The sequence below is a fragment of the Petaurus breviceps genome, unplaced genomic scaffold (assembly GCF_028583685.1).
Source record: "Petaurus breviceps papuanus isolate PSGF00001 unplaced genomic scaffold, PetGlider_PUasm1.0 131, whole genome shotgun sequence".
Classification (NCBI taxonomy): domain Eukaryota; kingdom Metazoa; phylum Chordata; class Mammalia; order Diprotodontia; family Petauridae; genus Petaurus; species Petaurus breviceps.
The window spans coordinates 639,188-661,470 of NW_027185674.1; the positions used below are offsets into that span (position 1 = coordinate 639,188).

Consider the following 22,283-nt stretch of genomic DNA (forward strand, 5'->3'; position numbering starts at 1 on the left):
CATATCTAAAAATGTATATCCCATTCTGTACCTTGGGCCCATCACCTCTCTGTCAAGAAGTAAGTAGCATGCTTCCTTGTAGGACCTCCAGAATTGTGATCAATGGCACTGATGAGAATTTTCCCTCTTTCAATCTTCTCTCTCCAAACTTCAGTCTTTCTTTATCAATTGGCCTCTTCCCTATTGCCTAGAAATATTCCCTCATCCTCTCTCCTCCCACCCCATTCTTAACTTTCTCTTGTGTGCATGACCAAAATCTGTAGGTCTATGTATTCTACTATGTACACACAAATGCCCATTTCTCCCCCTGGTTTGTTGAGTTCAAAATTTCAAAAAAGACCTCCCTTGACCCTACCATCCCCATAAGCCATCATCTTATCTTTCTCTTCCCTTTCACTCTCAAACTCCTAAAAAAAAATTGATTGTCACTAGTTGACCCCACTTTCTCATCTCCCACTCACTTCTCAAGCCTTTGTAATCTGTCTTCTGACCCCATAACCCAATTGAAACAGCTTTGTGCCGATGATCTCTTAATTGCTGAATCCAATGGCCTTTCCTTATAGTCCTCATGCTTGTTAGAGTTCAAGTCCAACCCCCTCATTTTACACACAAGGAAACTGAAGTAAGGTTCAGTGACTTTCCTAGGGTCTCACAGTTAGGATGAGTCTAAGGCAGGATTGAAACCCAAGCCTTCCCGAGTCCAGGTCCAGCCCTCTATCCACTATACTGGACTAGCCATAAATTACAAAGTGAAAGAGCTACAGCCCAGGCTGCTGTTTCTTGGCTGAAGCTCCTCCTGCCCTTCATTTCTTCAGCTTTCTCTCTGGAGAGTAGCCCTTTATCATGCTCCTTCCCCAGCTCTGCTTTCTGGCCAAGCTTCACAGTTAGGGTTGCTTTGAAGTAAATCCTTCTGGCTCATCATTTTCATTCTCTTGGCTGCCTGCTCTCAGTACAGCTGAAACTTGGGAATATCTTTTGGGCACAGAGGTAACTAGAGGTGAATTCAGGAAACCAAACAACCTTGTCTCATTGCTGGAGAGACTCTTACCAGGACAGCCATTCTTCTCAGCTTGGCTGCCTTCAGGATGCTACTCAAAACAGTATTTGCTTCTCATTCTCAGACATCAATGCATGCAGGGCCTGGCATTACACAACACAAATGGTACCGAACAGGTGTGTGCAAACTGAACCTTGGGAAAGATTTGCAACACAGCAAAAGCACTTGGGAATCCTTTCATACAATGAACAATCTTATCTCCCTCTCCAATTTTGGAATCTTTTATGAATCCAAATTTTAATATATGATCTGCACACGTGCTGGGTTTAATTTAGTGTGACCTTTGGTTTCTACTATTGCTGTTCATTCACTCCCTGATGGAATGCATTCAGCTGTTATTCATTCCAAGAGCCCATCACAAATTTATGTTATCTAATCTCATCTGGGCCTTCACTGCAAGGAGACAATCTTCCTATTCCACCCTGATTGATTCTCTATCCCACTCACCATGGAGGTTATTCCAAATACATTTCTATGTAAGTTCTCTTAGTTCAGACCCTCATCATTTCCTGCCTAGACTAACACAACTGTCTCCTAATTAGTCCCTCTGCCTTGAGTCTCTCCCCTAGTCAATCCATCCTCCACACAGTGACTAAAGCACAGGTCTGACATTGTCATTCTTCTACTCAAAAAACTCTAATTAATAGCTCCCTATCGACTCTGAGTTCTTCTATTTAACATTTAAAGCTTTTCCCAATCTGGACTCTTCCTATCTGTGGGGTCTTATTTGCACATTACTCCATATACTCAGCCATCCTGACCTACTTCCTATATGAAACCCTTAATCTTCTGTCTCTGTGACTTTGAACAGGCTCACCCTATGCCTAGAATGTTCTCTGTCCTCCACTCTGTCTCTTAAATCCTTGGGTTGCTTGAAGACTGAGCTCATGTGCCGCCTTCTGCAGGAGGCCTTTCCTGGTGCTCTCACTTACCAGCACCTTTTCCTCTAAAAGGACTTTGCATTGTATGTACACAACTACAGAGGTACAGTTGTCCTGATGAATATTTGGCCACTGGACCCAGATGGCTCTGGGGGAGAAAGTGAGGCTGCTGACCTTGCATGGCCCTCCCTCACTCAAATCCAAGTCAACTGTGAGTCACGTCATCATCTCCCTGATGTCATGGTCATCTTTGCGAAAGAAGGACAAACCACAATATTGGCTTTCCAAAAGAATATAAACTCTTCGAGGGCAGGGCCCCTTGTATCCCTATATCCATGATCCTTAGCATGGTGCCTTAAACATAGTAGACATTTAATTACTTTTTGATTATCTAATGTCTAAAAGGATCATTTTCCATAATAAATGAGAAAGTAGAATTTGGGGGATTAGGTGTCAGAAGACTCCGGTCCTTCGACTCCTGGCCTTATCACTGAGTGATGTTGACAAATCTTTTCTCCTCACCAGGCCTCATTTTCTTGCTCAAAAAATGAGAGGATTGAACCACATAACGTTTTAGGTGCTTTCCAGATCAAAAAATCTATGATTTCTAATTCTCTTGAGAGAGTTCATTAACATGTGTCATATGAAAGTGGTCAAGGCCATAATGTTTGGGTAAAATGGGTACTTCTTTTAGGAGAGAAAACTTCAGTACTGATTGTCACATAAAATACAAGATAGATATCGATTTTACCTATTATATTTACTATATCTTTATCATTATATCTATTAAGAGGTATATATGATATATATATTAAGAGGTAAAGATGAGAATTTATAAAGAACTCAATTTAACCTAAAGAAAGATTCCAGGGACTAAATTGCAAAGTGACAGGTTTTCATGATAGTAATTATAATTATACTTAGCATATGATTGTGATGGAATGGCATTGTACTATAAGAAATGATGAGCAGGATACTCTCAGAAAAACCTGGAAAGACTTACACAAACTGATACAAAGTGAAATGAGCAGAACCAGGACAACATTGTACAAAGTAACAGCAAAATTGTACGATGATCAACTGTGAATAAAATACAATGATTCAAGATAATTCCAAAGAATTCATGATAAAAAATGCTATCCATTTCCAGAAAAATAACTGGTGGAGTCTGAATAAAGAACAAAGCATACTATTTTTTAGACTTTCTCCATTTTTCTTGGTTTGGTTTTTTTGGGTCTGTGTTTTCTTTCACAACATGACTAATATGGAAATATGTTTTGTATAACTACACATGTATAACCTATATCAAACTGTTTGCCTTCTCAATGAGGGGAAGGAAAATGGAAAAAGGAAGAAAAATTTGTAACTCAAAATTTAAGAATATATATTAAGATTATTTTCACATGTAATTGGGATGTAAAATATTAAATAAATAGTTTAAAAGTTATTATAGCCAGCATACACAGAGAGTTCTAAGGTTTGTAAAATATTTTACAAATATGATCTTATTTTATCCTCATGACAACCCTGGGAGATAGGTGCTAATAAGATCCCAATTTTATAGATGAGGAAACTGACGCCGTGAGAGGTTGAATGATTAGCCCAAGGCCATACAGCTAGGAAGTATTTGAGGTCACATTTGAACTCAGGTTTTCCTGATTCTGGGTCTAACACTCTATCCACTGGGCCACCTAGTTGCCATATTTATTCACAGGCACCTTCTTTGCCAAGATCTCCATTACCTGATAGGTAGGTTCTTATTTCATATAATTTAAGTCTGAGGCAATATAGTTTTAGATTACTGAAATCTAACATTACCCTTAGTGGTGATAATTAAATAATAATAGCATTATTATGTCTTAGCAATTAAGGTGACATAGAGGAAAAAAAGGTAATTCAATATATTAAGAGAGTCAAAGCCCAAACTCAAGACCCAAAGGACAGAGTAAAACACTGTTATATTCAATGTGGGAGAATGATCAAAAAGAATCAGTAGTTACCAAGCTGGTAAATGTACTTTAAGTTCTTCTAAAGCTCTAATGTATCAATATTGGAGCAAGAAATTAGTCTACTATTTCATTTACTTCGTGGAATCAGATTCATTGACAGAATTTACCCAATAGAACAATGGAGTTTTGAGTATAAATTTTAGGATGCTTCAAGATGCTCTGAAGGTTGGTGTGCTGATCACCATAAAAACCTAAAGGAATACAGCACTAGAAGTCTTTAAAATGCTAATCAATGCAGTGACTAGTCATGACTTCAGAAGGCTGAGAGTGAAGCATACCTCCCTTCTCTCTGCAAAGAGGTGGTAGACTGGGGGTGTTGATAGAGGCATACACACATTGTCAGACAAGACCACTGTTGTGATTTGTTGTACTTATTTGACTGGTCTTTGTTATAAGGAAGGATCATTGAAAGTGACAGCAATTTTTCAAAAGAGCATCAAGAAAACATCTTTTTTTTCTTTTCAAAGGAGAATGTGCCATGAGAACTTAGCACAAACACGGACTTATGAGCTCATTGCCCCCTCCCTACCCTTCTCCATATAAAATGGGAATTTTTTGTGAGGGAAATATCTTCTTAAGATCATTCCATCCAAAGATTTTTAAGAAAATAAGTAAGAAGTTGAACCTTCTCTTCTCTCTTCCCTTTCCAATCAGATAAAAGAAAGATTGAATGAAGTGAGGATGGGGGTTGGAAGAACCAAGTTGAATAGATGGAAATGGCATCCTGGACACCTGGGTCCCCAATCCATAGGGTAAAGTTCATGTTCCTGTTGATGTTGATGTTGACCTAGTGATTACTAGCCTGGTGTCAGCTTGGCGTATCATGAAGGTGCTGCCATCTGGGTGGTCATTTTTTTTAAGCAATTGGGGTTAAGTAACTTGCTCAAGGTTACAAGGCCAGTTATTTCTGGGTGGGTGCTTAGTGTCTGAGCCCAGATTCGATCCCCAGGTCATCCCGACACTGGAGCCGGTGCTCTTACTTGCTGTGCTACCTGGCCGCCCCCTGGGTGGTCATTCTTTCATGAAGGCCCTCACATGGAAGATGGATGGGGACTGCAAGGATACAATGGAACTTTATTATAATTAGTAGGGGAATTTTTTACCCTTTTTCCTCTCCAGCCGCAGGACCCAGAGCAGATGTTCACTTGTAGTTGCACCATTATTTTTAATTTGTCAACATTTCTTCCAAGGTGTTTTATTGTCACCCTCTTCCTTATTCCAGCTTGGCAAACACAACAGTTTCAAAACCCCAACAGTCTATTCCAGCTCGTTTTCTCTTATCTTTGGAAACCTCTGAGACTTTGGGTCTAGGGTCTTCCCTATGGTTCTAAGTGCTTGGTTCCACACTACAGGACACTAGCTCCAACGGCAACCACCTACCATGGGTAAACAGTCTATCAGATTAACAAATGAACTTGCCTAGACAGCTTTTTAGGACCATCCTGCTTCTCAAAGCTTAATCATTTCTGAAATTTCAGTTAGTTCTCTCTTACTGATAGGGAGTAATAACTCTAACAATAATATGTCAATGATTGGCAGGATTTCCCCAGTTGAGAAGTCCCTCCACTGATGCAAATGGCAGCCTGTTTATAACAGCTTTAAAGAGTTGCCTCAGAAACATCAAGGTTAAGTGGCTTGGCCCATGGTCACACAGGAACTGTCAGAGACATGATTTGAATTCAGGTCTTCCTGATTCCATGTTAAGCACTTGGAACCCATGTTCTTTCTCCCAACAATATCTCTCACTGATAGTACTTCTTACAGTGTACCCAGCACATTCCTTCCAGCTATCCTTTGAGGTAGGTAGTGTGAGTTAAGTGCTTCTGCTTTCAGATTGCCTTCAATTCATACTATATAAACCCTATAATATATGTACCTTTCTACTTACATATACTCATTGAGGGAAGGGACAGGGGTACCCTTATTTGTATACCCAAATCTTATCACAGTGTCTAGAACCCCGTAAGTGCCTAATAAATGCTTGTTGACTGAGTACATTATTTTTGCTTTCCTTCTGCACACAGATTTATGATTTCAAATCTGTAGGGAATTCCCTGGTACAGAAATGCCCTCCACTAATGGAAATTGGCAATCTGCTGGTGACTTTCAGTCTTAGAAAGTCACCGGGGCACTGACAGAGTGCCCATGGTCATAGAGCTAGTATATGTGAGAGGCAGAGTTTGAACTCAGGACTTCCTGACTGAGCTTGGCCATCTATCCACTAAATGTGTTGTTTTTGTTATCTTGAAGATCATAAAACATATTCAGAGGAGTAAATGTTCACATATCTCTCATCATATATTCAGTAAGTGTAGGAGCCAAGATGAGAAGCCAGGGCCTCCTTTCTAGGTGAGAACTCTTTCATAAGCTAAGGAGAACTCAGCCCAAACAAAGGATTACAATTGCCAACAGAGGTATAAAAAGCAACTACAGCTAACTAATTTCAATCCATCATTTACTAAACCCCAACTAGGTGCAAGATAATGTTCTAAGAGCTGAGATACAATGCTGAAAAATAACATTTCTTACTCTCACAGGGGTAGGGAACACATGGCATTGTAGGTCCTTGGGTACAGTCTTTGGACCGAGTCCAAGTTTTACAGAACAAATCCTTTTATTAAGGGGATTTGTTCTGTGAAGTCTGGATTCAGTCAAAGGACCACACTTGAGGACATAGAGGGCCACATGTGGCCTTGAGGCCCCAGGTTCCCCACCCTTGCTCTAGGAGCTTATAACTTAATGACAGTATATGGTGGGAGCAATATCCTGAGGTCCTGTTTCATAGAGGCTAACTAGTTTTTTTATTTAAAAGTAGTGAAATCATCTAGATAGAATTTACTAAGGGAACTAAGGTCTTGGGCTGATGTCACAGCTTGGGTGTCTTGAGTACAGATGTTATACACAAGTGGGCAGTCACCTGGCTCCTCCCTCAAACTTCTGTGGCCAGCATTAGCACAGGGAAGCTGGTCTGAGCTGAATCAATAACATATCCTCACGGAATCTTTTCCCTACTCTGAATATCCTTCCCCTATCAGGATTAAGTAAACATTTCGTTAACTGTCCGATAGCTGATGAATCTCCTTTTGTTCCAATCTTAAACCTGAGGCATCAAACCAGCTGAAGTCAGTCCTGGCCTACTAGAAGCGGATTGGATGTATACATTAACCGGCATGAGGTAGCAGAAAAAAGGCTGACTCGGGAATCAGGAGACCCCTGAGTTAGAATTCCAGTTCTGACTCTAGCTGTGTGTCCACGGGCACATATTTTATTGCAGGGATAATGGGGATCCACAAAAGGAGGAACAGCCAAGAAAGAAAACACTCAGATCTGGGCATCAGTAAGATTAATTTGGCAGCTGTGTGAATGATGGACGAATCTGATAACACATTTTCTGTTTAGGGACATTAGTTGAAGGTCATACTATTATCAAACAATAATTTAGGCTTGTTCCTACAGCTAATCATGCTGGAAGGGTTAATTTTTCTTGGTTAGGACTCCAGAGTATACTATTGTGCAGGCCTAGGTCTGGGAGAAGTAATTAACTTCTAAAACCTAGAGCTCAATTAATGATATTTCATAAACTCACATAGCTAGCTAAGCCATCTAGCGCCATTTGCCTCTAGGCAGATATGCAATAAAAATATCCAACTGCCCTGACAGCTTTCCTTTCTGGTGTGAACAGTTCCTTTCTCTGGAGTAACTAGTTCATTGGCCTTTATTCTGCATAGGCTTAACCACAGACTGGAACTCTGACCTGGGAATGCAATTTTTAAACTTGTTCCTTTAAGGAAAAGAGTAAAAAAAAAATTCATTGTTGGACCCTGGCAAAATCCAGTGCTATTAATTACCTCAGAACAAGCAGGAATGGTGAATACACTGGGATAAATCCACAAAAACAGGCTGTGAAAATTCTTGCAGAGCCAGGCCATGGGGGCAGGTTTCAGAGTGACAAGACATTGTTCTACACACAGTATTCAAGTTGGAAGAAACTTTACAGGAGAATATGTCTAATCCAATGCCCTCCCTTCACATACAAGGAAACTGAGGTCCGGAAAAGGACCTACAAGAAGAATGGCTTCTATAACTACTTAGTGACCCCTAGAACAAGACCCTGAGCTTCCCGACTTGAAGGCTTCCACTATGTGCTGTCTCTCTTTTCTTCCATTGCCCTGGAAGGGTACAAACTTTGCAAGTTACCCATAGGTGACTACAAATCAGCACCAGCTGTCCTCTCCCAGGGCATAAAATGAAGAGGGAAGAGGTGAAAATGACCATCTAAAGAGGTAAGAATTTATCTACAGGCACAGTCCTTCAAGGTCAGGTAAAGAACATGATTCAGGATACCACTTCCAACACCTCCAACCCCCAAATCCCCCACTTGCAAATCGTGCTAATGAGTCTTTTCCATTCTTTATCTCTCAGATTTTGTGACCAGAAAATTAGGAGCAAGAACTACTTAGAAACTTGAGAATGGGTGGGGAAAAATATTTTAACACAATAACCCATATCTAAGCATATATCTTCTAAGGACCAGAATAGATCCCTCTTCTCCTGAGATATAAGGATTCCTTAAGGAATTCATCGGAAAGCCAGGCCTGACATTCAAAGACCCCCACAGTTCTCCCTTTCTTCATCAAGAATTTAGTCTGCATGAATGCCTCAAGGTTAGGCACCCTGGCTGGTTTCTTTGCTTTCAAAATGGAATATTGAGGGAGCCTAAGGAAGTCAGAGCTGCACCTGGGCAACCTCACGCAAAATATTTTGTATTTTCATAGAGCAAAAGTTTGCTCTTTCTTCTCATTCTCCTCTCCCACTGATCTCAGTGCCCTTTCATCTAACTACTGTGTAAGTATGCACATGTAAGCACACACACACACACACACACACACGCACACTGAGATTAGAGCAAAGGGAACCATGAAAGGCTGCAAGAGGTGCTTGATATACAGAGGAAGATTGCTTTTCTGACATCACTTTCTACTGGACACTTGTCTTATAGGCTCTGGTCTCCCTAGGTATGGGCACATTTGCCATGGATATCCAGCTGCTTTTTCTATTTAGAATTCCATTCATGCCAACCTCTGCTCTCAAGCTCCAAACCTGGGAGGTGGCTGGTGGGGTAAAGCTCTCTGGTTATGAATGGGGCAGATTGTAGCAGGAGGGTTTTGCATTTATCCCTGAGTATCTTTCTCGGTATACTGACAGTGAGATTACATAGAATTCTGCCATGATGCAGGAGAATTGCTCAGGTCAAGGGGCTGGGAACTTATACATCTCTCTTCAGGGAATCACCACTCTGATGGGACTGGTTGAATATTCCTCCCTTGGGCTTTTTTTTACTGACAAAATTCAAATGGTGACAGTACATACCTCAAAAGCAACTGGGAAGGTCAGATAAATCACAGGCATGTCATAAAGTGCTCTGGAAAGGGGCCATCATTCTACACTCTGGTCTTTAGAGGCTTCCACCAATCATCCTGATACTAGGAAGGAATAAAAGCATATGAATGACAATAAATTGGAATCATATGCTTAGAATTTCCTCTTTCCTCGTTTCTGCCTCCTGGCTTCCCTCCCTTCCTCAAATCTCAGCTCAAAATGCCACCTTCTGCAAGAAGGCCCTCATGGGGCAGCTAGGTAGCACAGTGAATAGAGCACTGGCCCTGGAGTCAGTAGGACCTGAGTTCAAATCCGATGTCAGACACTTAACACAAAAAACTAGCCGTGTGACCTTGGGCAAGTCACTTAACCCCAATTGCCCTCCCAAAAGCAAAAAAAAAAAGAAGGCCCTCCCCAATGCTGGTATTTCTCCTCTGAGATTGCCTTAGGTTTCATTGAAGGTATCTTTTATGATCGTAGTTATTTGCATGTTATCTGTCCATTAAAATGAGAGCTTTCTGAGGCCAGGGACTGTTTTCACCTGTCTTTGTAGCCTCAGCACACAGTAAGCACTTAATGTTTGTTGACTTGACTTGTTTCATATGCCAAGGATACTCTGGAGGCCAACAAGATGATCCACTAATCTTCAAATCAAGCTTAGTAGAAATTGGGAATGTATATTAGGTTCATTAGGATCCCTCATCAGTAGAGGAAGGACTGCGGCTAGGGGACATTTCTATTCCCAGGCTGTCCCATTGCCTAAGCCTCAGAAAGGGTCAACTCGGGGCGGCCAGGTAGCACAGCGAGTAAGAGCACCGGCTCCAGTGTTGAGAAGACCTGGAGATCGAATCCCGGGCTCAGATACTTAGCACCCACCCAGAAACACCTGGCCGTGTAACCTTGAGCAAGTTACTTAACCCCAATTGCTTAGGGGCGGCCAGGTGGCTCAGCGAGTAAGAGCACCGGCTCCAGTGTCGGGATGACCTGGATCAAATCCGGGCTCAGATACTCAGCACCACACCCAGAAATAATAACTGGCTGTGTAACCTTGAGCAAGTTACTTAACCCCGATTGCTTTAAAAAAAAAAAAAAGAAAGGGTCAACTCAACAAGCACTTAGTTAATGCCTATTATGTGCCACACCAGGTGTTAGGCATATAAAGTCAAAAGGGGAGTTTATATTCTACTACATGAAAATGACAGCTATGCAAGTCAATAAATGTCAAGGACATAAACATTTACTACTGACTAAGGTCAACAACACTCTAAACACTGAAGGTCTCAGGAAAGGCCTTTCAGATCAGCTGACATGTGAGCCTGGGAGGGAGGGAGGGATTCCCAGAGACAGAGATGAAGAACGGGTCAGCTAGGCGAGATGCAGGGGTAGCTCACCCAAAGCCACGGAAACAGGAGGTAGAACAACATGGCTGGGGAACCTGTGGGAGCCCAGTTTCTCCAGAATTTAGACTGCCTGGGAAGCAGTAATAGGTCATCAGCTTGGAAAGGAAGGCTTAGAAATCTCAATCCCTTGACTCACCACACAGATGATACTGCTTGAAGATTATTGATACTTTCTTGCCAAGATAAGAAAGGTACTGTGGATCCCAAAAGTATCTGGGAGCATCCACTAAACTATAAGTATGTCCAAAAGAGCTCTGGAAAGAGGACAGCACCCAAGGATAGCAGTTATTTAATTTTTCCCTTTGTATCCCCAGGGCTTTCTGAGGTGGCCCACCCCGTAAGTGCTATGTAACCCTGGGCAAACACTCAACTCCTTAGTGCTCCCAAGCAACTCTCTAAGAGTATAAGTTGCAGAACAGGTCCTCAATGCCATTAGGAGGAGTTTCCTCACAATGTATTCCTTATACCAATGAAAAAATATCAGGAAAAAAAAAAACACCTTAAAACACAAACTGAGTGCCTATGACCAAAAGGGTTCACCCCTGACGTGGAGCAGTTCTACCCCAGAACAAGTATTAGAGGGATTCCTTATAAATGGTGAGGTTCTCCACATGATCCTGTTTGTGGAGATGTTGATTATATTAGACGCAAAAGCACTGCAGTGAGTTAAGAGTTAAGCCTAACAATCCACATAGGAAAAATTAAGTGGATGAAGAACACATATCACTTCATATGAGCAATTGAATAAACAATGAGTAGGTCCCAGAATTAAGCCAGGAGAGGGAGCTGGATTGCCTGTAGGAAATTTCAAAATCCTTTTACTGACCCCATGTTCTCTCTGAAACACAGCTCCACCTTCATATTAATATTCTTCCAATGATGTTCCATGGCTATAAGTCATAGGTCTGTAATATCTAAAGAACAAAATTTGATCACCTAAAGACGCATACGAGACATGTTGTTGTTTAGTTATTTCAGTCCCATTCAACTCTTCATGACCCCATTTGGAGTTTTCTTGGCAGAGATACCAGAGAGGTTTGCTATTTCCTTCTACAACTCATTATACAAGATGAGGAAATAGGGTTAAGTGATTTTTCCTAGGGTCACACTACTGGTAAATACCTGAAACCAGATAGATTTGAACTCAGAAGATGAGTCTTCTTGACCCCAGGCCTGACACTCTATCTACTTTGCCCCCTAGTTGCTCCATAGTAGACATAGGTAGGTTGCAACTATTACAGAAAAGGAATTACAAATGAGGAGTCATGCAGAAGACATCACCAAAAAAGTATAAGATTGCCAAAGATAGACTGGTCACGTGCAGTGGCATTTGATAACTAATGGATTAATTATTTTTTCTACCGGGATCCTGGGACTATCAAAAATTGAGGAAGGTTCCTAGCACATTAGATGGACTCCATATGGCAAACTTTCAGGAACACACAGATAAGAGTCACAAAGGATGGGCATACATGAATGGAACATGGCCCTCATTGTGGGTGGGAATGTCACAATAGAGAAATCACAGATTCAGAAGCACCCAACACTTAGGATGCTGTCTTGACCAAAGTAGGTGCTTAAAAAGTGTTTGCTGAATTGAATTGGTAACTAGGAAGGAAGGAAAGGTTCCAAATAGCAGCATGACAGTAAAAAGAAGAGCGGAAAGATCAAAGGTTCTAATCTTAGCTATTATTAATTAGCAGTATGACTCTGAGTAAGTCATGTAATTAGAAGAACAATGGGTTATATCTACAGAACACTCTGTGACCATAAAGCACTTTATAGTTGAACTCATAAGATCCTCAGGACAACAGCTGATAACATATAATATATGAAGAAACTGGTTAGAGAGGTTAAGGCTCTTGTCCATAGTCACACAACCAGTAAATGGCAGAGCAGAAACACGTGCTCAGATCTTTTCATTGCAAATCCAATAATCCTCCTGCCCTAACATTCTGCTTCTTGGTTACTTCCTGCCATGTCTTAGAAGGGCATTAACTAACTGGACAGCATCCAAGAGAAGATGAACAGGACAGTAAGGGAAATTAAAACCCTGCTGCAGGAAAATAAAGTCCTCATCCTCCTTGACTTCTCTGCAGCCTCTGCTACCGTTAACACCACCTTCTCCCAGCAGATCACTTCCTTTGGCATCCGTGACACTGTTCGATCTATCTCTACTCCTCTGAAGACTCCTGCTCTGTCTCCTTTACTGGCTTCTTCTGCCCCTTAAACAGATATGCCCTCCAAATTTCTGTCCTTGACACTCCTCTTTCCACATATTGCCTCCTCCAAGGAGATGGTCCATTCAGCTGCCATCAGAAACACACATCCAGACCGGAACTCAGCAACTTCCACCCAAAATCTTCCTCCTAAATTTACTATTGACACCATTCCCAAGTATGTCAGTGCTGTAGCCACACTAGACTACTCTCCCCCTTCTCTGCTCTCATCCTTCCCTCTTCTATTCCCCTAAATGAAATAGTATAGAGGGAAAAGAGAAGAGAACCCAGATCAGAATGTTGGAAGATACCCGCAGTTAGCAGGTATGACCTGGATGAAGATCAAGCAACAGAGACTGAGAAAGAGAAGTCAGACAAGTGGGGGGAGAACCAGGAAAGAGTAGAATGAAAAAAAACCTAGGGATAAGAATAAGTTCCTCCCTTTCTTTTTTTTTTTTTTTGAGCAGGGAAGGCAGGGCAACTGGGGTTAAGTAACTTGCCCAAGGTCACACAGCTAGTAAGTGTTAAGTGTCTGAGGCTGGATTTGAACTCAGGTCCTCCTGACTCCAGGGCCAGTGCTCTATTCATTGCACCACCTTGCCACCCCAATTCCTCCGTTTCATAAGGTACAACTTGATTGCTGCCTTTCCCCACTTCACTCTGCCCTCCCCCCTCAAACTCTTAGACCAACAAAATCTAATCTTTCCTCTCCTCAAATTTCCATAGCTGGATAATTTTTTCTGTTTTTTTTTTTGCCTGAAACACATTCTCCCTTGCATCATAATTACTTTGTGTACATGTTTTAGCCTCCTCATTAGACTATAAGCTGCTTGAGGTAAAGATAACTGCTTTAGGCAATTGCTAAACACTACACTGAATTGATAATACTCTTTCAACTACTTGAAAGGTTTCACTTTTCAAGGACAAGGACTAGACTGTTTTGCTGAACCCCAGGGAAAAGAACTATGACCAATGGGTGACAGTTAACAAGGAATTCATATGGAATGATGGTGATGAGATGATAATATCATTAGATGAATTCAGTACTGGCGAGATGGCCGTACTCAAAGAGTATTTGTCAATGGTCCATTGTTTGTATGGGAAGAGGTCTCCAGTGCAATATCTCAGGGATCTGGGCTCAGATCTGTGTTAACATTTCTGTCAATGACTGAGATGAAGGCATAGCTGGTTTGCCCATCGAAATTGCTGATGGCACAAAGCTGGGAGGGACAGCTAACATGAGAGATAGCAAAAGATCCTGACAGGCTAGAGCACAAGGCTGGATCTAATAAAATGAAATTCAATAAGAATAAATGTCAAACCTTACACTTTTCTGTCTCATAACAAAGTGGCCTTTCTTGCCAAGGCAAAGCCCTCTACATGCACAAGTGATCCCATTCCAACCCAATCTTCTCCAACAGACTGCCTCCTTTATCTTTCCCTTTCTCTTATCTCTCTTCAATCCCTCCCAGTCCACTGGCTGCTTCTCTACTGTCTACAAGCCTTCATCCTCAAAAAACCTTACTCGATCCATCCATCACTGCTAGCTGTCATATCTCTTTTCCTTACTGTGGCTAAATTCCTCGAAAAAACTATCCACAATCTATGCCCTCACATCCTTTTCTCTCACTCTGAAACTGCTCTCTACAAAGTTACCCTTAATTGCCAAATCTAATGGGTCTTTTCTCAATTCTCACCCTTCGTGACCTCTCTGCAATGTTTGACACTGTGGATTACTGTCTACTCAAAACTCTCTTCTCTCTAGGTTTTCATGACACTTCCTCTCCTGGTTCTCCTCCTACTTGTCAAGCCACTCCTCGGTTTCCTTTGTTAGATCTTCATTGAGGTCACGTTCAATAACTGCAGGTGTCCTCCAACACTGTCCTGGGCCCTCTTTTTTTCCCCCTTTATACCAGCTCCCCTTTGAGCTACAGCCCCAGCATCCTCCAGTCGTATGCCCCCTTGAAAGAAGTTGGAATGAAATTAGACTAGAATTTGAGTCCAGAGGTGCCTTAAAGTTCTAAAATTCTATGACCTCTAAGGTGCCTGATAGCTCCAATATTCTATGATTATGCGGCTTCAAGGACCAAATTTTCCCAGTGGCTAAGCAACTAGAAGCTACATTAATCTTTGGGTCCCTGGAGTATGATTTAGTGGAGGTAAACCTTGTTCCAAGAGAAGTTTTATGTATACCGAACTCCTTAAAATGCACAAGAGTCAACATTATAGCAAATTCTTTTATAAAAACAACCCCCCCAATATGTATACCGAATTCCTTAAAATGCACAAGAGTCAACATTATAGCAAATTCTTTTATAAAAACAACCCCCCCCCAATCCTTTTGCAAAGTCAATGGTCATATCTCAAATTTATGTTTGAAATCTGGATTTTTTCCCCTTAAATCCTGATGAAATTAACTCAGTTTCATACAATGTGCAGTTGGATTGATATATTAATCGGAACACTTTCCCTTCCTGAAGCTAAGATATTTTGGCTAGTTTGGTTGAGAACATTCTTAATGAAGACTTCTGTATTTTTACAAATTGACTTTAGTACATTTTAAGCAGACTAGGACTGTTCAAGCTGAAAAAGCTCTTAGAGCTCATCTTATTCATATGATACATTCTACAGAAGAGGAAAGTGAGGCTCACAGGGGTTAAGTGGCTTGCTCCAAGGTCATATGGCAAGGTAGTTGTTGTTCAGTCTATCTGACTCTCTGTGTCCCCGTTTGGGGCTTTCTTTTTTTTTTTGGAGGGATAATTGGGGTTAACTGACTTGCCCAAGGTCACACGGCTAGTTTTTGTGTTAAGTGTCTGAGGCTGGATTTGAACCCAGGTCCTCCTGACTCCAGGGCTGGTGCTCTATTCACTGTGGCCACCTAGCTGCCCCAATTCGTTTGAGGCTTTCTTGACAAAGATACTGAAGTGATTTGCCATTTCTTTCACCAAATAATTTTACAGTTGAGGAAACTGAGGCTAACAGGGTTAAGTGACTTGTGCAGGGTCACATAGCTAGCAAGTGTCTGAGGTTAGATTTAAACTCATGAAGATGAGTTGTCCTTACTCTAGTCAAAGCTGTTCAAGGGAGTAGAACCTAAACTACAATCTGAACATTCTGAATCCTAGCCAAGTGCCTTATACCCACTGAAAAGTGGTGCCCAGTAGACATCCAACTTAGCTTGTTTTAGGGAACAACAAAGTGGGTGGGGGTATTTCCTAATGAATACCTTAAATCACTTAAATCAGTTAGCAGCCATTGGCCCAGAAAAATCACATATTATGAGCTAATCTAGTAGTTTAAACATTCACACAATGATTTTGCCCTGCGATCCCTTTCTTTCAGTCATTCAACAAATATTTCTCAAACACTATATGCAAGGTGGGTGGGGTCTAAGACTATGTACCTGGTACAGGTGATAAAGTCCCTTACTCAGAGTTTTAATTGCAGCCCAACCTGGACCTAGTTGTCAAGAACACAGCAGCTTATATTGACTTGATAGAAGAAAAAGAAAAAAACAAACATCCTCCCAATTTTAGCTCTCCAGAAGTGAACTGTCTCAGGAGGTAGCAGGTTCCCCATGACTACAAGCAAAAGCTGGATGACTATTAGGCAGAGAATGTATTGTAGATGGAGGGCATTTTTGTTCACACTTGGGGGACTTCTATAAACTTTTAGTAGGATTCAAACTAATGAAGCTTTGCTGTAAATATATGAGATGTAGCAGTGTGCTGGGGAGTGTTTTACAACTGGAGAAAAAATGTATCTGTGACACACTTTTAAGTTTAACCTGCGTTATTAATATTTTCTTAATCTTAATGGTAGAAGAGAGGAGAAGGAGAAAAAGAAGGGGGAGGAGGAGCAGAAGCTGAAGAAGCAGCAGCAAGAGAAGAAGCAGCAGCAGCAACAGCAGAAGAAGAAGCAGGAAAAGAAAGCAGAAAAGCAGCAGCAGAAGCAACAACAGAAGACACAAAACAGAAGCAGCAGCAGCAACAAAAAGGAGGAGGAGGAGGAGAAGGAGGAGAAGAAGAGAAAAGAGGAGGAGAAGAAAAGAAGAAGAGAAAATAATAATAAGAAGGTGATGACAGCATTTATATAGTACCTATGATGTTCCAGGTACTGTGGTAGGTGCTTAACAAATTTTATCTCATTTGCTTCTCACAACAAACCCTGGCAAACTCTGGGAGGTAGGTGCTAGTATTGTACCCATTTTACATTGAAGAAACTGAAGTAAACAGAGGTTAAGTGAATTTCCCAAAGACATGCAGTTAGTAAGTGACTAAAATGCTTATGCTGAAAATTTAACAAGTGGTTCTGAGCCCATACAATTTGGCTCTAGCACACACTTGAATTTAGATGTCTCTCTCTCTCTGTATATATATAATCATACAGCAGGAAAAAGAATTAATCTGACTTCCAAAGGGGAAAGTATAAAAAGAGTTAATGTGACATTTACTTGGCACTAGGAAGCTCTGGTTTAAGACAAGAAAGAAGCTGCAGCTTCGTCCCATTAAAAGAATCTATATACTTAATGAGTTTCATTTCCTAATTCTTTAAATTGTCTTGTATGCTATCTTTGGAGTTATGTCCTACAGGGGTGCTATTGGTTGACAGGAAGAAGGAGCTAGAAACTATAAGAATACTTATCACACATTGTAGCAAAGAAGTCAACCAGGGATAGAGGTCACCCTGAATACTGTGATTAACAATTCCAGATTGTCACTGACTTCCCTCACAGGTCTGTCCTCCAGAAGTTCCTCTCACTTGCCACTTACTGACACAAGAGCTTCCCCTGACCTGCTGCTTAAGCAGCTGCTGATAGAAAGAGATCCCCCTTAAGTCCCTGTTTCTTTTCCCTTTGCTACTCATTAGCCCATTAGCAGATGCTTAAAAGCAGCAGGCTGGGGGAAATTCTGCTGCCTATCAAGTGTAGCTGCTGTGAGCCTGGGCAGGGAGAAATCAGCAGCCAATATCCCTTGTGTATAAATCAACCCAAATGGTGATTAACACACACACACACACACACACACACACACACACCCCAACATAACAACCCTTACTAGATCAGTTTGAAAACCAAAATACATGGCATCTCCCTCCCTTTTATAAGGATCTTGCCACGGAATGGATCAAGTAATAAGAGAATAGATTTCCTCTTTGGACCTAGAGAGGAGTTAAGGTTCTCCCTGTGAGAATGTTCCCTTCTATGCTTTAAAACCAAGAATGTGATTCTGAAGTTGACACCTGACCAAAAACACAAGAAGGCTCAATTTAGTTACAACATAATGAAGAAAAATGGCAAAGTGTCACAACTTTTTCTAGAATTCAAAGGCTAAAAGGGACCTGGTCAGGTAGGACTGAAGAAGTGGCTATGTGATTTTGAGAGGGTACTCAGCTCCCAGAAACATCTCCCCTCACCTGCCTGCTGATGCTCAGAGCTCCTTAAAAAGAGGTCAAAACCTTTCCTAAAATGCAAACTGCCCAAGCATAAATGCATGGGGGAGTCATTTAAATACATGCCCTGCTATAAATACCAGACCCTTTTCAGAGCATATTTTGATGGGATGGAAGGCTTGGTGTAAGGATCAATTCTTTCAGGCTAGGGATAGAGGTTGCATCCCTCACTCTGCCTACCCTATTGCTCTGGCACATTGTGTTAACTAAAGACATAATTCTGGAGTGACTGCAAATGCCATTAGCTTCTTTGGCGACCTATTCCATTGTCTAATGAGAATCAGATCATTAGAATCATAGGATCATGGTCGCAAGGCTGGAAGGGACATCAGAGGTCATCTAGCCCAACCCCCCCCCCACTTTACAGATGAGGAAACTGAGGCCCCAAGAGGCTAAGTGACTTGCTCAAGGTCACACAGGTATTAAATAAGCAGCAAAACCAAAATGTGAATTCAAGTCTTATGACTCCAAGTTCAGGTTCTTCCCACTGCACCAGCTGCATAAACTATCAGAACTGAAAGGGACCTTTAGAAACCTCTAGCTCAACTCCTTCTTTTGACACCAGAGGAAAGTTGGGGCCTGGAAGGGCAAAGCCATTTGGCCAGTGAGTCTGGGCCCAAATCAGAACTACAAGGCCAGTCTCTTGATTCTTAGCCAAGAGCTATTTCAATTCTACCTTGCTGCTTATCTTAGGTCTAACCTCCTTGTGTCTAACCAAAATCCCTCACTCTTCATCTTAGGCACATTTCCTCTCACTTTGTCTTCAGCAAGGAGAAACAGATGGTTACAGCTTTTTTCCTACACCATGCAATAAAGAGTTCAAAAAGCTTAGACGCTTGGCTGTCCCTTTTTCTCAGACTTCTTACACAGGCAGGGCTTGATATTTAGTTGGGGACAGAAGAGGGAGGGGAGAAATGGATATAAGCCAAAAGACACTAAACCATGTATATCTCTTCCCTTCCCTGCCAAAGCTAGCTAAAGGAACATTCCCCGTTCTAGAGGTTCCCTGCACCAAATGGGCAGGGATAAATGTTTGCTGAATTTAGGAGAAAGTTAGAGTAGTAAGCTTAAATGACGGGCAGGGAGGTTACATTAAGAAAGTCACTTGCAAATATGTGTGAATGGAATTGACTTCTTGGGAGGGTGAAGCTTGTGAGTGCATTTGAAGAGGCACATGATGGAGTGAGAGGCAGCAGCCTGATAAATGCTCCAATTCATGAACAAATTCAAGATAAACTGCATGGGTCCCAAGAACATTTCTGAGCAGCACAGCTAAATCCACTTCTCCGTTTCCAGAGACCGGGAAAGCGCTGACCTCTCCCTTACATTCCCCTTACATCTCCTCTCTCCCCACCTCCAAAGGGATCTTGTGACAATCCCCGGGCTACCTAACACCTTTCCTCCCCGGGATCGTAGATGAAAGAACAAAAGCAAAAGCTGTCTCAGGTTCTGGGTTCCTTTTAAGAATCAGGCGCAATGAATGCAAGATGCTGGTGGATAGATGCTGCATTGGACTGAGTTTTCGTGCAAAAAAGAACCACTCAGATTTTGCCCTCACGGTCCCTCCCGGGGAGAGTGAAGGACTCAGTCTGAGGACGAGGAACTACAGAAAGGTTACCTCTCTCTTGGCTCTGTGCTCTGTTGTGAGACCCCATTTTCCTGGTGACACAAGGAAAAACCGTGTATGTTTGGAGTGGGAGTGGGAACTATTAAATTAACCCTTTCTTGAGGAAAAAGAGGAGGATGAAGACAAGGAAACAGACAGAGCCCATTTAATCGAGGGACAAAATCGGGAAATACCTATATCCATTACCCCCCATGCAGCCTTAAGAACCTTATGTGACCCTCTGAGAACCCGGCTTTCCTCCTTCCGGATCTAGTCCGCTAATCACACACACACACACACACACACACACACACACACACACACACACTCACTCATCAAGAGCAACCATTCCATTCATATCACCTAATCTCATTCTGGGTCAGACCCCCGAGTCGAGGCTGCCCATAAAGGGGTCGGTGCTGCGGTACCCTAGAGGCATCCCTCTCTCCGTGGGACCCACGGGGAACTTCCTCGGGGGATCGGGCTGGGGGAGGCTGGGGCTGGCAGGGCGAAGGGTAGCTAGCGTTTCTTTCTCTCTTCTCCGGGGCCAGGGGCAGCGCGGGGAACCTGCCCTGAACTCCTGAGCAAGCAACAACTATAGAGAAGAAAGCAAGCTAGCGGAGAGAAAAGCCACTTACCCAGAGAGCCCCCGATAGCTGCCCAGGTTCGCTCCCGCAGGAGAGCTAGCCAGCCGGCGGCGGCGGCGGCGGCGGCGGCGGCGCCTTTGTCTGCTCCTCTGCCTCTGCTGCTGCCTTCGCCGCTGACCCTTCGAGGCTTGGGCGAACCCCGGAGCTTGGACCGCTGCTTAGACAGCTAGAGCTAGCTCCGTCCGTGCGGGAGTCCGCCTTCCCCTTCTGCTTCTCTCTTTCTCTCCTCCTCCTCCTTCTTCTTTTTTCTCTCCTCCTCCTCCTCCTCCTCCTCCCCCCTGCGCCGGGCCCGTTCTCCTCCCAGCTCCGCCCCGGGCTCGGGCCCCGCCTCCGCCGCCGCCGTCAGTCACCCTGCGGGAGGGGGGCCCACCTGCTGCAGCTGTGGCCGCGCCGCGCCGCGCCGCGCCGCGGGGTTCGCGGAGGGGAAGCACAGCTGGACCAGGAGGCGGCTGTAGCAGCGCTGGGTCCTGGCCCTGGCCCTGCTTCTGCGCCGCCAGCTGCGAAGGCGCTCCCAGGAGGCTCCAAGGACTGGCTGGTTCAGTGGCCCAGGACTAAAGCAGGAGCAGGTGAAGCAGACTCTGCTCCCTCCTGCGCCCTCTCTCCAACCCCTCGCCCCGGGATGTCAGGAGGGGTGCTGGCTTCTTCTGGATTTGGACTATGCCCCAATTTGCCTTCCAATTCTTTGACCTTCCACTGACTCTCGGACAGTGGTCTGCACACTTTCAATGATCACCCACCCCACCCCATCCCACCCCCGACGCGCCCCTGCTCGGCTGGCTCCGCCTGCCCCACCCTCTACCCCCAGATCTGGGCCCCCCGAGAGGGGGGGAGGACCCATAAGGGGGAATCAGGTCTCCTCCCTGCGAGAGAGGCTTCGATTTAATTGAACAAACCACTTCTGTAGACGGAGCACTCACTATGATAGGAGAAACAAAGTTGGGACAAGACGCTGAGCCTGCCCTCATGACGCTTGCACAGAAGCAAAGGAACGTGGCACGTACACAAATCCCTAGAGAAGTGAATACAGAAAATCCCAGCAGCTTAGATTAGACCAGGAAGGGATCTCAGGGGCTATGGAGTCCAATCCCCTTACTGGGCTGTTCTGAATTTGGATTATGCCCCACTCAGTCTTCCGACTCTCTGACCATTACTCCACAATTCCCGAGTAAACTGGCTGCTCCGAGAGCGCTCTGCATGCTTACACAGACCATCCTCCAGTGAAATTTGTTTCTTTTTTGTTGTTAAAGATGAAGAAACTGAAGCTCAAAAAGGGTATAAGCGACTCGTTTAGGGTCACACAGCTAACATCCGAGGCAGGATTGAACTCAGGTCTTCTAACTCCAGCTCCAGCGCCCCATCTGCTGTGCCAGGAAGGTGGATTCTTAGGAAGGGCTTCTTGCAGCCGGTAGCGCTAGCTTTAAAACTTGAGCTTTAAAGACCAGGTAGGAGGTAGGGAGGATGCAGGATGGAGGCTGGACTTCTAGGCATTGGGAACATAGTGAGCAAAGGCATCTATCTACTCAAGAAAGTACGTGGTATGGAAGAACGAAGATGTCCAACTTGGCTGGATAGCTTTTAGAGAGAAGTGGTAAGAGATGAGACTTGGAAAGGTAGAGCAGTACCAGATTGTGGAG

The 22,283-nt window shown here is 43.2% G+C and overlaps 1 protein-coding gene across 7 annotated transcripts in view; it reads right to left on the bottom strand.

Annotated features, from left to right (window-relative positions):
* The window catches only part of MAPK4 (mitogen-activated protein kinase 4), a 241,106-nt gene extending 220,161 nt beyond the window's left edge, over positions 1 to 20,945 (bottom strand). For 6 of the 7 annotated variants that reach the window (XM_069104223.1, XM_069104190.1, XM_069104219.1 and 3 more), the window contains exon 1: positions 20,641 to 20,945. The gene's annotated coding sequence lies outside the window, so the exon portion shown is untranslated. Of the gene's footprint in view, positions 1 to 9,317; positions 9,431 to 20,640 lie in introns of all 7 variants that reach the window. The other variant, XM_069104204.1, reaches the window with a different exon arrangement.
* Positions 20,946 to 22,283: the final 1,338 nt, after the last annotated feature.